This window comes from Cebus imitator, unplaced genomic scaffold (genome assembly GCF_001604975.1).
Source record: "Cebus imitator isolate Cc_AM_T3 unplaced genomic scaffold, Cebus_imitator-1.0 Scaffold499, whole genome shotgun sequence".
Classification (NCBI taxonomy): domain Eukaryota; kingdom Metazoa; phylum Chordata; class Mammalia; order Primates; family Cebidae; genus Cebus; species Cebus imitator.
The window spans coordinates 244359-260368 of NW_016107814.1; the positions used below are offsets into that span (position 1 = coordinate 244359).

Sequence of the window (16010 nt, forward strand, 5' to 3'; positions counted from 1 at the left end):
AAAAAAAAAAAAAAAAAAAAAAAAAAACCCCAAATCCACTGTGTATGGTCTTGGGCAAGATAGTTAATTTCTCTAAGATTCATATTCATCATGTGGTTGAAGGATCAAATGAGATGTATGCAGGATTTAACATGATGCCTATCCATAGTAAGTATGCAATGATGTCAGCTCCCATTAAATTATTACTTTCATTGTGGTTACTGCAGGGAAAAGTTGTGTGTCCAAACACTGGACCACTCATACAGTGCCCTCTCTCTCGGTATCTATCCTCACAGGTAATTTTGTATTAACAAAGCAGAGATACTGAGAACTTAAATCTGTTCTTTTGGGGCAATCTAAGGGAGAAAAACTTAAGGCTTCCACATATTCACTTCTGCTAAGATTAAATTTTCCTCCATGCCTCCCAACATTCCCCCTGCAAGAGCGGAAAAAAAAAAAAAATTAGCAAGAAGCTAAATGCCTCTCTATTTATTTATTTATTTATTTTCCTTTTTGAGAAAGGGTCTTACTCTGTTACTCAGGCTGGAGTGCAGTGGCATGATCTTGGCTCACTGCAACCTCCGCTCCCAGGTTGAAGCAATTATCCCACTTCAGCTTCCCTGAGTAGCTGGACCTACGGGCACACACCAACAAGCCTGGCTAATTTTTGTATTTTTTCATAGAGACGGGGCTTAACTATGTTGGCCAGGCTGGTCTCAAACTCCTGACCTCAAGTGATCCAGTACCTCAGCATCCCAAAGTGCCAGGATTACAGGCATAAGCCACCACAGCCAGACTTACCTACACATTTTATTATGTTTGAAAAATGAACTTTAAATTATACTGTAAAACAAATTAACTTGTTTTACAGTTCAAATAAATTTGATTGTAAATTAATTTGTTCATCAAATTGCTTGGTGAACCAATACTATTCTAAGTAAAATGAGGACATTTTGGTTTCAAACAAGAAGCAATTAAATGGCTGAGTGCAATGGCTCCTGCCTGTAATCCCAGCACTTTGAGAGGCTGAGGAGGGTGGATCACGAGGTTAGAAGATTAGGATCAGCCTGACCAACAGGATGAAACCTTGTCTCTCCTAAAAATACGAAAATTAGCTGGGCATGCTGGCACATGCCGGTAATCCCAGCTACTCGGGAGGCTGAGGCAAGAGAATCGCCTGTACGATCAAAGTCGGCAGTTGCAGTAAGCCGAGATCGCGCTACTGCACTCCAGCCTGGCAACAGAGCGGGACTCCACCTCAAAAAAAAAAAAAAAAAAAAAGGATAGGGATCCAAGATGGCCAAATTGGAACAGCTCTGTAGTGCGGTTCCCAGTGAGAACAATACAGAGGGTGAGTGATCACTGCATTTCCAAACGAGTTATTACTGCCCACAGACCAGGGGATTCCAGGCTGAAAAGCGCCATGAGTTTCCAGCACGGCTGTTTCAGCCAGCACAGGTCTCTGCACAAAAACTCACACAAATCTGGGCAGCCGTTTCAACTGGCGCCTGGAATGCCTAGGATACAGAGCCGCCTGTTTAACTGAAAAAAAGGTGGCTGAAACAAGGAGCCAGGTGATCGGGTTCAGCAGGTCCCACATCCACAAAGACCATCAATCTGAAACGTTCTGGATTGAGAGTTTCACAGCAAGCGCAGCTGGACCTGGGAGGGTCCAGCTTCGTTGGGGGGAAGGGAGTTTGCCATTACTGAGGCAGTCTACCACTACGGAGACAGTCCTCCATTACAGAGGCAGTCCGCCATTACAGAGGGAGACCACCATTACCGAGGCAGTTCTAACTATACCTCTATAAACAAAATTGCAAGGAAGTTCATACATCGGCTAGGCAGAGCCCGTGGCAGCTCAGCAATGCCTCTGCTGGCAGACTGTGACTAGGCTGCCTCCTCACTGGACAGGGCATCTCTGAAAAAAGACAGGAGCACATCAGGAACTTATAAATAAAGCCCCACCCTCCCAGGACAGAGCACCTGGGAAAAAAACAGAGTTATGAGTTCTGCTGCAGCAGACTTAAATGTACTTGCCCAGCAACTCTAAACGGAACAATGGAGCTCACAGCTCAGCATGTGAGCTCCTATAAGGGGCAGACTGTCTCCTCAAGCAGCTCCCAGACCCCTGTATATCCAAAGAGACACCTCATAAAGGAGAGCTCAGGCTGATATCTGCTGGGTATCCTTCTGGGACAAAGATTACAAAAGAAGAAACTGGCAGCAACCCTTACTGTTCTGTAGCCCCTGTGGGTGATCCCTAGGCAAGCAGGATCTAGAGTGGACCTCCAGCAGTCCTACAGCAAAGGGGCCTGACTGTTAGAAGGAAAACTAAAAAACAGAAAGAAATAACTTCATCATCAACAAAAAGGACATCCACTGAGACTCCATCCAAAAGTCACCAACTACAAAGGCCACAGGTAGATAAATCCACAAAGATGGGAAGAAACCAGTGCAAAAAGGATGAAAATACCCAAAACCAGAACGCCTCTCCTCCTCCAAGGGATCACAACTCCTTACCAGCAAGAGAACAAAGCTGGTTGGGGAATGAGTCTGATGAATTGACAGAAACAGGCTTCAGAAGGTGGGTAATACTAAACTTCTCTGAGCTAAAAGAACATGTTCTAACCCAATGCAAAGAAACTAAGAACCTTGAAAAAAAGGTTTGACGAAATACTAATGAGAATAAACAGCTTAGAGAAGAATATAAATGACTTGATGGAGCTGAAAAACACAACAAGATAACTTCACAAGGCATACACAAGTTTCAATAGCTGAATCAACCAAGCAGAAGAAAGGATATCAGAGATTGAAGATCAACTCAATGAAATAAAACAAGAAGGCAAGATTAGAGAAAAAAGAGTAAAAAGAAATGAACAAAGCCTACAAGAAATATGGGATTATGTGAAAAGACCTAACCTACGTTTGATAGGTGTACCTGAATATGATGGAAAAAATTAATCCAAGATGGAAAACACTATCCAGGATATTATCCAGGAGAGCTTCCCCAACCTAGCAAAGCAGGCCAATATTCAAGTCCAGGAAATGCAGAGAACACCACAAAGATATTCCTCAAGAAGAGCAAATGCAAGGCACATAATCGTCAGATTCACCAGGGTTGAAATGAAGGAAAAAATGCTAAGGGCAGCCAGAGAGAAAGGTCGGGTTACCCACAAACGGAAGCCCATCAGACTCACAGTGGATCTCTTGGCAGAAACCCTACAAGCCAGAAGAGAGCGGGGGCCAATATTCAACATCCTTAAAGAAAATAACTTTCAACCTAGAATTTCATATCCAGCCAAACTAAGCTTCATAACTAAAGGAAAAATAAAATCCTTTACAACCAAGCAATTGCTCAGTGAGAGATTTTGTCACCACCAGGTCTGCCTTACAAGAGCTCCTGAAAGAAGCACTAAACATAGAAAGGAACAACCAGTACCAGCCACTCCAAAAACGTACCAAATGGTAAAAAGCATCAACACAATGAAGAAGCTGCATCAACTAATGGGCAAAACAACCAGCTAGCATCAAAATGGCAAGATCAAATTCACACATAACAATATTAACCTTAAATGTAAATGGGCTAAATGCCCCAATCAAAAGACACAGACTGGCAAATTGGATAAAAAGTCAAAAATCATCAGTGTGGTGTATCCAGGAAACCCACCTCACACACAAGGACACACATAGGCTCAAAATAAAGGGATGGAGGAAGATTTACCAAGCAAATGGAAAAAAAAGCAGAAGTTGCAATCCTAGTCTCTCTCATAAAATAGACTTTAAACCAACAAAGATCAAAAGAGACAAAGAAGGGCATTACATAATGATAAAAGGATCAATGCAAGAAGAAGCACTAACGATCCTAAATACATACACATCCAATACAGGAGCACCCAGATATATAAAGCAAGTTCTTAATGACTTACAAAGACACTTAGACTCCTACTTAATAATAGTGGGAGACTTTAACACTCCACTGTCAATATTAGACAGCTCAATGAGAGAGAAAATTAATAAGGATATCCAGGACTTGAACTCAGATCTGGACAAAACAAACCTAACAGACCTCTACAGAACTCTCCACCCTAAATCCACAGAATATATATTCGTCTCAGCACCTACTCTTGACCACATAATTGGAAGTAAATCACTCCTCAGCAAAAGAACAGAAATCACAATAAACAGTCTCTCACATCACAGTGCAATCAAATTAGAACTCAGAATTCAGAAACTAACTCAGAACCACACAACTTCATGGAAACTGAACAACTTGCTCTTGAATGTTGACTGGATGAACAATGAAATGAAGGCAGAAATAAAGATGTTCTTCGAAACCAACGAGAACGAAGACACAACGTACCAGAATCCCTAGGATACATTTAATGCAGTGCCTAAAGGAAAATTTATAGCAATAAATGCCCACATGCGAAGCAAGGAAAGATCTAAATTCGACACCGTATTGTCAAAATTGAAAGAGCTAGAGGAGCAATATAAAAGAAACTCAAAAGCTAGCCGGAGACAAATAACTAAGATCAGAGCCGAACTGAAGGAGACAGAGACACAAAAAAAACCCTTCAAAAAATCAATAAATCCAGAAGCTGGTTTTTTGAAAAGATCAACAAAATAGACAGACCACTAGCCAGATTAATAAAAAAGAAAAGAGAGAATAATCAGATACATGCAATAAAAAATGATAAAGGGGATATCACCACAGATTCCACAGAAATACAAACTATCATCAGAGATTACTACAAAAAACTCTATGCACATAAACCTGTAAACCTGGAAGAAATGGAAAAATTCCTGGACACCTGCACCCTCCCAAGCCTAAACCAGGAAGAAGTCGAAACTCTGAATAGACCAATAACAAGGGCTGAAGTTGAGGCAGCAATTAATAGCCTACCAACCAAAAAACGCCCAGGTCCAGATGGGTTCACAGCCAAATTCTACCAGACATATAAGGAGAAGCTGGTATCATTCCTTCTGAAACTATTCCAAACAATCCAAAAAGAGGGAATCCTTCCCAAATCATTTTATGAGACCAACATCATCCTGATACCAAAACCTGGCAGAATCAACAAGAAAAGAAAACTTCAGGTCAATATCCATGATGAACATAGATGCAAAAATCTTCAATAAAATACTGGCAAACCAACTGCAACAGCACATCAAAAAGCTTATCCATCACAATCAAGTAGGCTTCATCCCAGGGATGCAAGCCTGATTCAACATACCCGAGTCTATAAACGTAATCCACCACATAAACAGAACCAAAAACAAAAACCACATCATTACCTCAATAGATGCAGAGACCTTCAACAAAATTCAGTGGCCCTTTATGCTAAAAACTCTCAATAAACTAGGTATCGATGGAATGTATCTCAAAATAATAAAAGCTATTTACTACAAACCCACAGCCAATATCATACTGAATGGGCAAAAACTGGAAGCATTCCCTTTGAAATCCGACACTAGACAAGGATGCCCTCTCTCTCTCTCCACTCCTATTCAATATAGCATTGGAAGCTCTAGCCAGAGCAATCAGGCAAGAAAAAGAAATAAAGGGTATTCAATTAGGAAAGGAGGAAGTCAAATTGTCTCTATTTGCAGACAACATGACTGTATAGTTAGAAGACCCCATTGTCTCAGCCCAAAATCTCCTGAAACTGATAAGCAACTCCAGCAAAATCTTAGGAAGCAAAATCAATGTGCAGAAATCACAAGCATTCCTATACACCAATAACAGACTTAAAGAGAGCCAAATCAAGAACTAACTGCCATTCACACATGCTACAAAGAGAATAAAATACCTAGGAACACAACTAACAAAGGATGTAAAGGACCTCTTCAAGGAGAACTACAAACCACTGCTCAAGGAAGTAAGAGAGGACACAAACAGATGGAAAAACATTCCATGCTCACGGTTAGGAAGAATCAATATCGTGAAAATGACCATACTGCCCAAAGTAATTTATAGATTCAACGCTATACCCATTAAGCTACCTATAACCCTCTTCACAGAACTGGAAAAAACTACCTTAAACTGCACATGGAACCAAAAGCCTGCATAGCCAAGACAATCCTAAGCAAAAAGAACAAAGCTAGAGGCATCATGCTACCTGACTTCAAACTATACTACAAGGCTACAGTAATCAAAACAGCATGGTACTGGTACCAAAACAGAGATATAGACCAATGGAACAGAACAGAAGCCTCAGAGGCAAGGCCACACATCTACAACCATCTGATCTTTGACAAACCTCACAAAAACAAGCAGTGGGGAAAGGATTCCCTGTTAAATAAATGGTGTTGGGAAAACTGGCTAGCCACATGCAGAAAGCAGAAACTGGACTCCTTCCTGACACCTTACACTGAAATTAACTCCAGATGGATTAAAGACTTAAACATAAGACCTAATACCATAAAAACCCTAGAAGAAAACCTAGGCAAAGCCATTCAGGACATAGGCATAGGCAGGGACTTCATGACTAAAACACCAAAAGCAATGGCAACAAAAGCCAAAATAGACAAATGGGATCTAATTAAACTCCAGAGCTTCTGTACAGCAAAAGAAACAATCATTAGAGTGAACCGGCAACAAACAGAATGGGACAACATTTTTGCAATCTACCCATCTGACAAAGGGCTAATATCCAGAAACTACAAAGAACTAAAACAGATGTACAAGTAAAAAAGAAACAAACCCTTTCAAAAGTGGGCAAAGGATATAAACAGACACTTTTCAAAAGAAGACATACATGTGGCCAACAAACATATGAAAAAGTGCTCATCATCACTGGTCATTAGAGAAATGCAAATCAAAACCACATTGAGATACTATCTCACACCAGTTAGAATGGTGATCATTAAAAAGTCTGGAGACAACAGATGCTGGAGAGGATGTGGAGAAATAGGAACGCTTCTACACTGTTGGTAGGAATATAAATTAGTTCAACCGTTGTGGAAGACAGTGTGGCAATTCCTCAAGGACCTAGAAATAGAAATTCCATTTGACCCAGCAATCCCATTACTGGGTATATACCCAAAGGATCAGAAGTTGTTCTATTATAAAGACACATGCACACAAATGTTCACAGCAGCACTGTTTACAATAGCAAAGACCTGGAACCAACCCAAATGCCCATCTATGATAGACTGGACAAGGAAAATGTGGCACATATACATCACGGAATACTATGCAGCCATAAAAAACGATGAATTCATGTCCTTTGTTGGGACATGGATGAACCTCGAAGCCATCATTCTCAGCAAACTAACACAAGAACAGAAAAAGAAACACCACATGTTCTCACTCATAGGCGGTATTGAACAATGAGAACACATGGACACAGGGAGGGGAGCATCACACACTGGGGTCTGTTGGGGGCAACAGGGGAGGGGCAGCGGGGAGGAGGGAGGTTGGGAAGAGATAACATGGGGAGAAATGTCAGATATAGGTGACGGGGATGAAGGCAGCAAACCACATTGCCATGTATGTACCTATGCAATAATCCTGCATGTTCCGCATGTGTACCCCAGAACCTAAAGTGCAATAAAATATATATATATAAAATAATAAAGAGGCAATTAAATATAGAAACGTATTTAAAACTCCCAGGAAATAGAGACTGCCAGAAGTGATAATTAGTATAACAGACCATATAACTAGCATCTCAAATTTCATATACATTATCCACCAAAAAAATGAATTGAAAATTCTAAGCATGTTAAAAGACAAAGACTAACACTCTCATAAAACAAAGGCATTAAAAGGAATTTGAAACGACTACAGAGGGATAGATACCAGGGAACTTTGGGGGCTGATGGAAATCTTCTGCCTGGTTGTGCTGGTGATTAAATGGTGCATACATTTATAAAACTTAATCTGTACTCTTAACATGGGTATGTTTTGCTGCATGTAAGTTATACCAAGAGAAAGTTGGTTTTTAGAAGAATTTGGGAAAAGAAATCATTCTAAAATTCCGTATGAGGTGTTAAAATTTTCGACGCTAACACTGTCACAATAATGGCTAACACAGCCTCTACAACACTCCATGAGTCAGGCACTGCTGCACACACTTTTACATATAACAACTCATTTGCTCTTCTTAAAAACCCTCAGAAGTGGCTTGGTATTCTACTCAGTTTACATATAATGAAAGGGTAGCACAGAGAGATTAAGTAACTCACAAGGTCACAAAGCATGTAAGCGGCAGAATCAGGATTTAAACCCACGGAGCCCAGCTTCAGAATCTAATCTACACTCATCTCATTAAAACTTTTAAAACTATGTTTGAGAAACAAATTTTGTAAATTCAACAAACTGAGCTATTTGACAAAGTGAACTTCATCAAACTGGGCCAGAGACGTAAAGACACTGTAACTTCTCTTCGCACCGTAATTTCTGAATCACAATTATAAAATTAGGTACAGTTATTAGTTTCACGTCTGTCCTCCCTCCAGGTGGCAAGTACCATAAGGCATATCTACAAACTCTATCCACAAGCAACAAGCACAGTGCCTACCCACAGCAGCTGCACCAAGATACTACTGCAAAGAATCAATAAAGAAACAAATGAGTGGGTACAGGAATACACTAATGTATTTCTTTACATATCAAGTGTAATATCACTAAAGACAGAAACTTTACTCACATGTGTATATAAATATGCTATTTCTTAAATAAATACAAGGCAATTCTGATTAAGAAGCTGTAACACTGTCACAGAACATATCATTTCTCTGTCACTATGGGATATACATAATATTTTTCAGCACATCTATACACAAAGCATTAGCTTTTGCACTTTTATTCACTGGCTCATTTAAACCTGACATTTCTCTAAAATAGGTGCAATTATCATCCCACAGGTAACAACTGGTTTATACACAGGCCAATCTGACTCCATAGCCTGAGATCCTTTTCATGCCATGAAAACTTTTTTACATAGCAAGAACTCAGTCAATAAAATTCGCAGCAGAACTCTCAATGGAACCTCACAAGTAGTTCTAAAGTTATTGAGAAGGAAAAAAATGTGTAGGATTTGCCCTGACAAATCAAAACTATGAAATTGTCACAGGAACATATATAGAGAGATCAATAGAACATAATAAAGAATATAGACAGGCATTCCTGTACACAATTAACTGAATTTTATTATTCGGTTAATTGTGTACAGGAATTTTACATAAGGGCCTGGTGCAGTGGCTCACACCTGTAATCCCAGTACTTTGGGAGGCAGAGGCAGATGGATCACCTGAGGTTGGGAGTTCAAGACCAGCCTGGCCAACATGGTAAAACACTGTCTCTACTAAAAATACAAAAAGTAGTCAGGTGTGGTGGTAAGCACCTGTAATCCCAACTACTTGGGAGGCTGAGGCAGGAGAATTGCTTGAATCCTGGAGGTGGAGGTTGCAGGGAGCTGAGATTGCACCATTGCACTCCAGCCTGGGCAACAGAGCAAGACTCCAGCTCAAAAAGAAAATTTTTTTTACATTAGAGAGAAAATATTTAATAATTGATGCTAAGGATATTGATTATCTATTGAGACAAAAGTAAAATTAAACCCATATACAAGTTTCAATATAAAAAGATATATATAAAAATTAAAAATGTATAAGTATATTTTCTAATAACCTTGAAACAGGGACAGGCCAGTCTTTGTAAGCAAAACAGAAAGACGAGAAGAAGCCTTAAAGAGTAAAAGATCTGGCTACATAAAAATTTAAAACTTCTAAGACAAGCAACTGGCTGAGAAAAAATAATTATGGCACTTTAACAGGTAAAAAAATCACTATTTAGAATAAATAAAGAACTCCTACAGTTCATAAGAAATAGACAACCAAAAGGGTGTGACGTGCACTCTTCACAGTGCACTGAAAAAGAAGCCCATTAGCCAATAAATGTGGAAATGTGTACTTAAAAAATCATATTATTTTTGTCCCTGTGATTGGCAAAAATTTACAAGGTTGATAATATCCACAGCTGGCAGAAATGCTAGAAAATGAGCATATTCTATTGTTACAGTCTGTTTAGAAGTCAGTTTTGCAGGATCCATTAAATAATTTAAACACACATACATTGACACAGAATGCTACTTCCAGGATGCTGCATTATTAAAATTTTCATGTACTACAGTTTCATGTACCAAGATTATGATACACACTGTGTTGCAAAAGAAATTAGAAATTAGAATTAGACCCAAATAATCTTCAATAGACAAGTAATTAAATAAACTATGGTACAATTCTCCAACTCTCTTCAGACATTATATAAAGAATAAAGCAAACTGTAAATATATCTTTAAGATATATTAAGTGAAAAATGTAATCCTGGGAAAGGTGTATAGTACAAAATCCAAAATACCATTGATTTTATTATTTTATTGATTTGCATTTACTTAATAAAAGCCAGATTTGCAGTGCATGTTTCCTAAAAATAAGGATATTCTCTTACATCACCACAGCAGAGTTATCTACTTACACAAATTAAACTACTTTACGTTACTGTCCACAGTCCAATTTTGTCAACAGACCCAGCAACGTCCTTCACAGCATTTTCTCCCCTGCAGAACAGGAATCAGTCTAGGCTCTGCCTTTGCATCTGGCTATCACAATTCTTTTTTTTTCCCCTCAGACTGTGTCCTCTCCCTCTAACTCTTCCACAGGAAGAGAAGAACGATCATCAATGGCAAGTGACAGTTGCAAAATGCCACACCAAAAGCCAGCTTCACGCTCAGGAGAGAACACTGCACCTCTTCCTCGTGGTTTCCGGTGCTCTACACATTCAGAAAAACTTCTCTAGTAACAAACTATAGAAATGATCCCTGAAAGTATAGTCTTTCACAATTCTTTAGCCTCCTTTAATCTGAAACATTTTCACAGCCCAGTTGTTTTACAATATCAACAGTCTTGGAGACTACAGCCCTCCTCTCTTTTAAATAGTAGTATCTTCCTCTTCCTCATTTAAAGTTTCTCTGATGTTTCCTTGTGATTAGAAGTCAGGTTAGAGTACTGCGGAATAGTGTCCTCATAAGGGCATTCATATCCAGAGGCACAGATGTTCATCTGCTTCCACCTGTGATGTTAATTTTGGCCACCTGGTCAAAATGTTGTCCTATTTCTCCACTGCATAGTTACTATATTTGTCTTGCAATTAATAAGGAGTCTCTGGTGAGATAGTGTAAGATCAGGTAAACATCATGCTCCTCACCCAAAGTACTCCTAGATTTAGCACCTAGGGTGGTGCTACTTGACTGCATCTTTACGATGACAGCTGGAACTGAGCTCCCAACGTCAGCACTCCCTCCACTTCTGCCAATCTGCCTCTGGTATTCTACTAAAGCAAAAGTCTTTCGTCTCCCTCATTTATCTATCTAGTTATTTCTTTATCATTCACATGCACTCAAGGATTCCTATTACTTTCTATGGTCCATAATATTCTAATGTTCTTAATTATTTTGTCAACCAAATTGTCCCAAATTTGGCCTGGGCAACTTTCCAATTTCTCAAAATGTATCCCCTCTCAGAAAATTCTAATACCTAGAACTAGCTTATTATGAGAATTCTGTTTTGTCAAGAAATCTTACAAGGCTAAGACATAGCTAAACTTCAGCAATAAGACTAAATTATTTTTCTAATTCTCCTAAGGAAAGCTGAGTTATGTAGCCATGGACATACATATTTGACACACCGATGTTCATTATAAAATGAACTTTATTAAAATAAGGATATTGGGGGCCTGCTTGATTTGCCATTGTCTGAAGCTGAGTTTCACTACTAAATTTTAACTGATCTGTTTACTCTTTGCTGTAAATGCTTGGAGGGGAGCCCAAAGGTCCATCTGCATTCATATGAGAATAATAGTGTAGATCACTAAAACACAATCTCTTAAAATCATTTCTTATTAAGAGAGAGGGACAGAAATCTATAGTGACATCTGACAAAGCTGCGAGGTCAATCTGAAAATAAAGAACTGCGAAAATTAAGAAAGCTGAGAAATGGCTACAGACAACAGAACAGGTCAATCGTAAGGAGGAGATGATTGTCTCTAATTGCCACAGTTGAAATGGGATGCTTTGTGGTCTTTAACAAAGAGATAAGAGCTCATTAAGCATGTCACATGTCCCTCAGTCTTAAAATGTCAGAGTCTAATCTATTGTCATGTGGTACCTGCTTCCCCAAGCTTACAGACCTAAAGTACCCTCTTGGACTGGGCTTGTAATTATCAAACAGGGGCACCCTCATTTAAGTTAAAATGTGAACTCCTCCACCATAAACTAGAAAGAGAGATAAAGGCAAGAAAACCTTTAGAAAAAAAAAAAAGTTTCTTTCTAAGCTAGCAGCTTTACTTTTTACATTTCAAATATAATTAACTATACAATTAGGCTTGTAGCGCCCCACACCTTAATAAAGTCATTTCTACCATTTATGAAATCAAACTACATTTGAGTTATGTCTGATGAAAAAGGATACCAAGAATCTCAATGTTTTCTATCAAAGTTGGGAGAAATACCAATACATCCATATGATATGGACAGGAAACAGGGAAATACCGGGTAGAAGAGGGTGGTTCCCTGGCAAAAGCCCCATCCTCCGGCCTGGTAACCCGCAGGCCTAAATGAGAATGACCATTCCTGTTTTTGCACCCAAAACTTGCCTTTTGGCCCACCACATCTCTTCTATCCTATAACCATATAAACCCCAAAACTCCAGCTCCACAAGGAAATGAACAGAAGAACAGAAAAATGGCAGAATGGCACAGCAAAGAGAAGAGAAGGAGCATTTGAACATTGAGAGGAGTTCAGCTGGGGATGGTCAGAGAGGAGATCCACTGCTGGACAACCAAACTCCAGGGGAAGATCATCTTCCCACTCCATCCTGCTTCCAGCTCCCCATTCATCCCACTGAGAGCCACCTCCACCACACAGTAAAACCCCTGCATTCATTCTTCAAGTCCATGTGTGACCTGATCCTTCCTGGACGTTGGACAAGAACTTGGGTACCAAGAGGGCACTGAGCTGGTTAACACTTAAGCCATCCATGGACGGCAAGGTTAAAAGAGAAAACTGTAACACATGCCACTTGGGTTTTGGGAGTCACAAACACCCACCCCTGGATACTGCTGTGGGGCTGGAGCCCAGGGGTGCTTGCCCCAGCTTCTGCACCTGCCCATCTATGTGCTCCCGTCTGTGTGTTTGAGTATGTGAGGCAGCCAAACAGACAAGCCACACCCAGTCACACATCCTGTGAGAGGAGTCAGGGAACTCTCATAGACTATTATCACTAAATAAGCAAGTTGTTAGACATGTGAAAAACCCAGACCTATAGGAGCACTTAATTACAGGCTTTTAAATTATAATTATCCTTATTTTTGTGAATGTTCCTTATCTAACCCAGGTAGCAAGCTGCATACATTATATGATCAAGCCCCACCGTATGAGTGAGAAAACTGTGGCTCAAAGTGCCTTGCCCTTGGTTACCTGGCTTGAGCCAGTTCTCCAAAAGGACATTTACCGCTCTTTGCATTTTAAAATAAAAATAAAAACAAAACCTTTCCTCCCAAAAACAAAAATTACTATCAGTAAATGAATATTTAATACCAAAATGTTCAATATGCCTAGTTGCAGTATTTTAAATAATCTTATGATTCTTTCCTGCTCTGTAAAACTCTAGTCATATGAATGTACTTACAAAAAGTAAACTTTATACACAAATGCTAATTAAATTAATGGCTGCAAATAAGTATTTAAAGTGTGCCAGGCACTGAGGCACCAGAGCTGCACACAGCCACTACGAGGCAGACATTAGAATCCCCATTTGATTGATCCGGAGGCTGACGCTTATAGAGAAGTTAAGTTGCTTGCTCAAAGACATAATGCCAGCAAGTGGCAGAACTCCCCCATGTCTGCTGCCTTGCAAGCCTACCCATGTTCTTTCCTCTCTCCCACATGCCTTGCTAGGAACAGATGCAAATCTGAAATTTAGGTATGCCAGGAAAGAGGCTGATTTTTTTTTTTTAATTATTTGTCCTACTTGAGACTTTCCATCCAGTGGCATTCCTTTTGGTTCAATTGGTAATGGTTTAGAAATGCAACTGTTTGTGTATCCTTCCAACAAGAACCTAATCATGTTGGATAAATAGCAGCTGCCTTAAGGAATGAATAGAAAATCAGTAAAAGTCATCATCTATATGATCTACATATCATCTGCCCTCTTGCAAACAGAACAAATTATTCACGTGTGCAGGAGTAATTCACACAGCCCTTGACCTCCTGATGATGTCCACTGTGAGAGCCAAAGCCAAACACTGACCCAAAAGCACCCGGGCTCCCCCAGTCTTGCTTTGTGAGGCCTAACCCTTGTGCTTTTGCCTCATCATATATAACAACTGCTCACTTCTATTTCTACCTGGGAAATTTTACTTTCTCCTGATTTTTAATTTTTCAATAATTTTAAGTATGACAAGTATACTAGGGTGAGAGGAAATGGTTAGAGAAATCTTTATGGGGTGATAGAAATGTTCTTAAATTGGATTGTGGTGATGGCAATGCAACTTTGTAAATTTACTAAAAATCCACTGACTTGAACATTATGTTAAAGGAAGATAAAATCTCGGGACCTAAACTCAGTATGCTAAAGGGAAAAGTTAAGCGTGGGAACTGAGCCATGCAAAACTGCCTTTCTTCTGTTCCTAAACAGATAGCTGCAATAATAGACGCTCACCTATCTCCTCAGGTGGTCTCCCTCACAAATCGCTCACAAGGAAATGCTTTGTGGGCCCCAAAGTCTTTTCCAAAAAACAGAGTTCTGTTGAATCTCACCCTGAAGATATAACTTAACAGCTTATCTTCACAGGTTTGGGACCAAGATGAGACTAGAAATTGTCCTACCACCCACCCAGAGACAAATGCATGTTTGATCTCTTCCTCTGCTCTGTGATTACTTTATCTTAGGTAAAATGCAGATTTAAAATGCAGAATGCATAACTGACTGCTTCTCTACTCCCTCCTTTCGCATCAAAGAGGTGGATTCAGTGAGTGCTAATCAGAGGCTCACAAGAATGTGACCCCTTACCTCACTACCTGACTACCTTTTTTTCTTTCCTCCTTTCCCCTTCTGCCACTCTCTCCTTTAAATGTTGCACTCAAAATCGTCTTTGGAAAAAGCACAGGGCACAGATCCTACTGTAACTGTGTCTCCTTCCCGGGCACAGCCTCAACCCTGGCAAAATAATCCTCTAATGTCTGAGAGATCTGTCTCAGACATTTTTTGGGTTATACTTAAAAGGAGTACTGAAAAGCACACCTCAATAAAGCAGGGTGTGTTTAAGTGTATTGAGATAATGCTAATGGATTATGAAGGTAAAGTCTCCCTCCTGACTGAGAGGATAAAACTCTTACATTGTTAGACAGCATTAAAGGAATTTCTTTGCTGCTTTTTATGGAGAAGAGCCACCACCTCTTGTGGGAACACACCATCCACATGAATAATTTGTTCCATTCATGACATGGTTTGGCTGTGTCCCCACCCAAATCTCATCTTGAATTGTACCTCCCACAATTCCTACATATTGTGGGAGAGACCCAGTGGGAGGTAATTGAATTACAGGGGCCGGTCTTTCCTGTGCTATTCTCATGATGGTGAATAAGTCTCATGAGATCTCATGTTTTTAAAAGGGGAGTTTCCCTGCACAAGCTCTCTCTTTGCTTGCTGCCATACATGTAAAATGTGACTTGCTCCTCCTTGCCTTCTGCCATGATTGTGAGGCCTCCCCAGCCATGGGGAACTGTTAAGTTCATTAAACCTCTTTCTTTTGTAAACTGCCCAGTCTCAGTTATGTCTTTATCAGCAGCATGAGAACAAACTAATACAATTTGCAGGAAAGCAGATGATATGCAGAGTTCATATGGATGATGACTTTTCCTGATTTTCTATTCATTCCTTAAGGCAGCTGCTATTTATATAACATGTTTAGGTTCCTGCTGGAATTATGCACAAACGGTTGCATTTCTCTAAGCCATTACCAG

At 39.7% G+C, this 16010-nt stretch overlaps 1 protein-coding gene and 1 non-coding gene across 2 annotated transcripts in view; both read right to left on the reverse strand.

The window, feature by feature from the left end:
• TTC39B (tetratricopeptide repeat domain 39B) overlaps positions 1-16010 on the reverse strand; it is a 142782-nt gene that overhangs the window by 112412 nt on the left and 14360 nt on the right.
• Positions 10610-10824, reverse strand: LOC119468828. The gene has a single exon (XR_005197597.1). It is a non-coding gene; the product is annotated as a small nucleolar RNA U3 (small nucleolar RNA).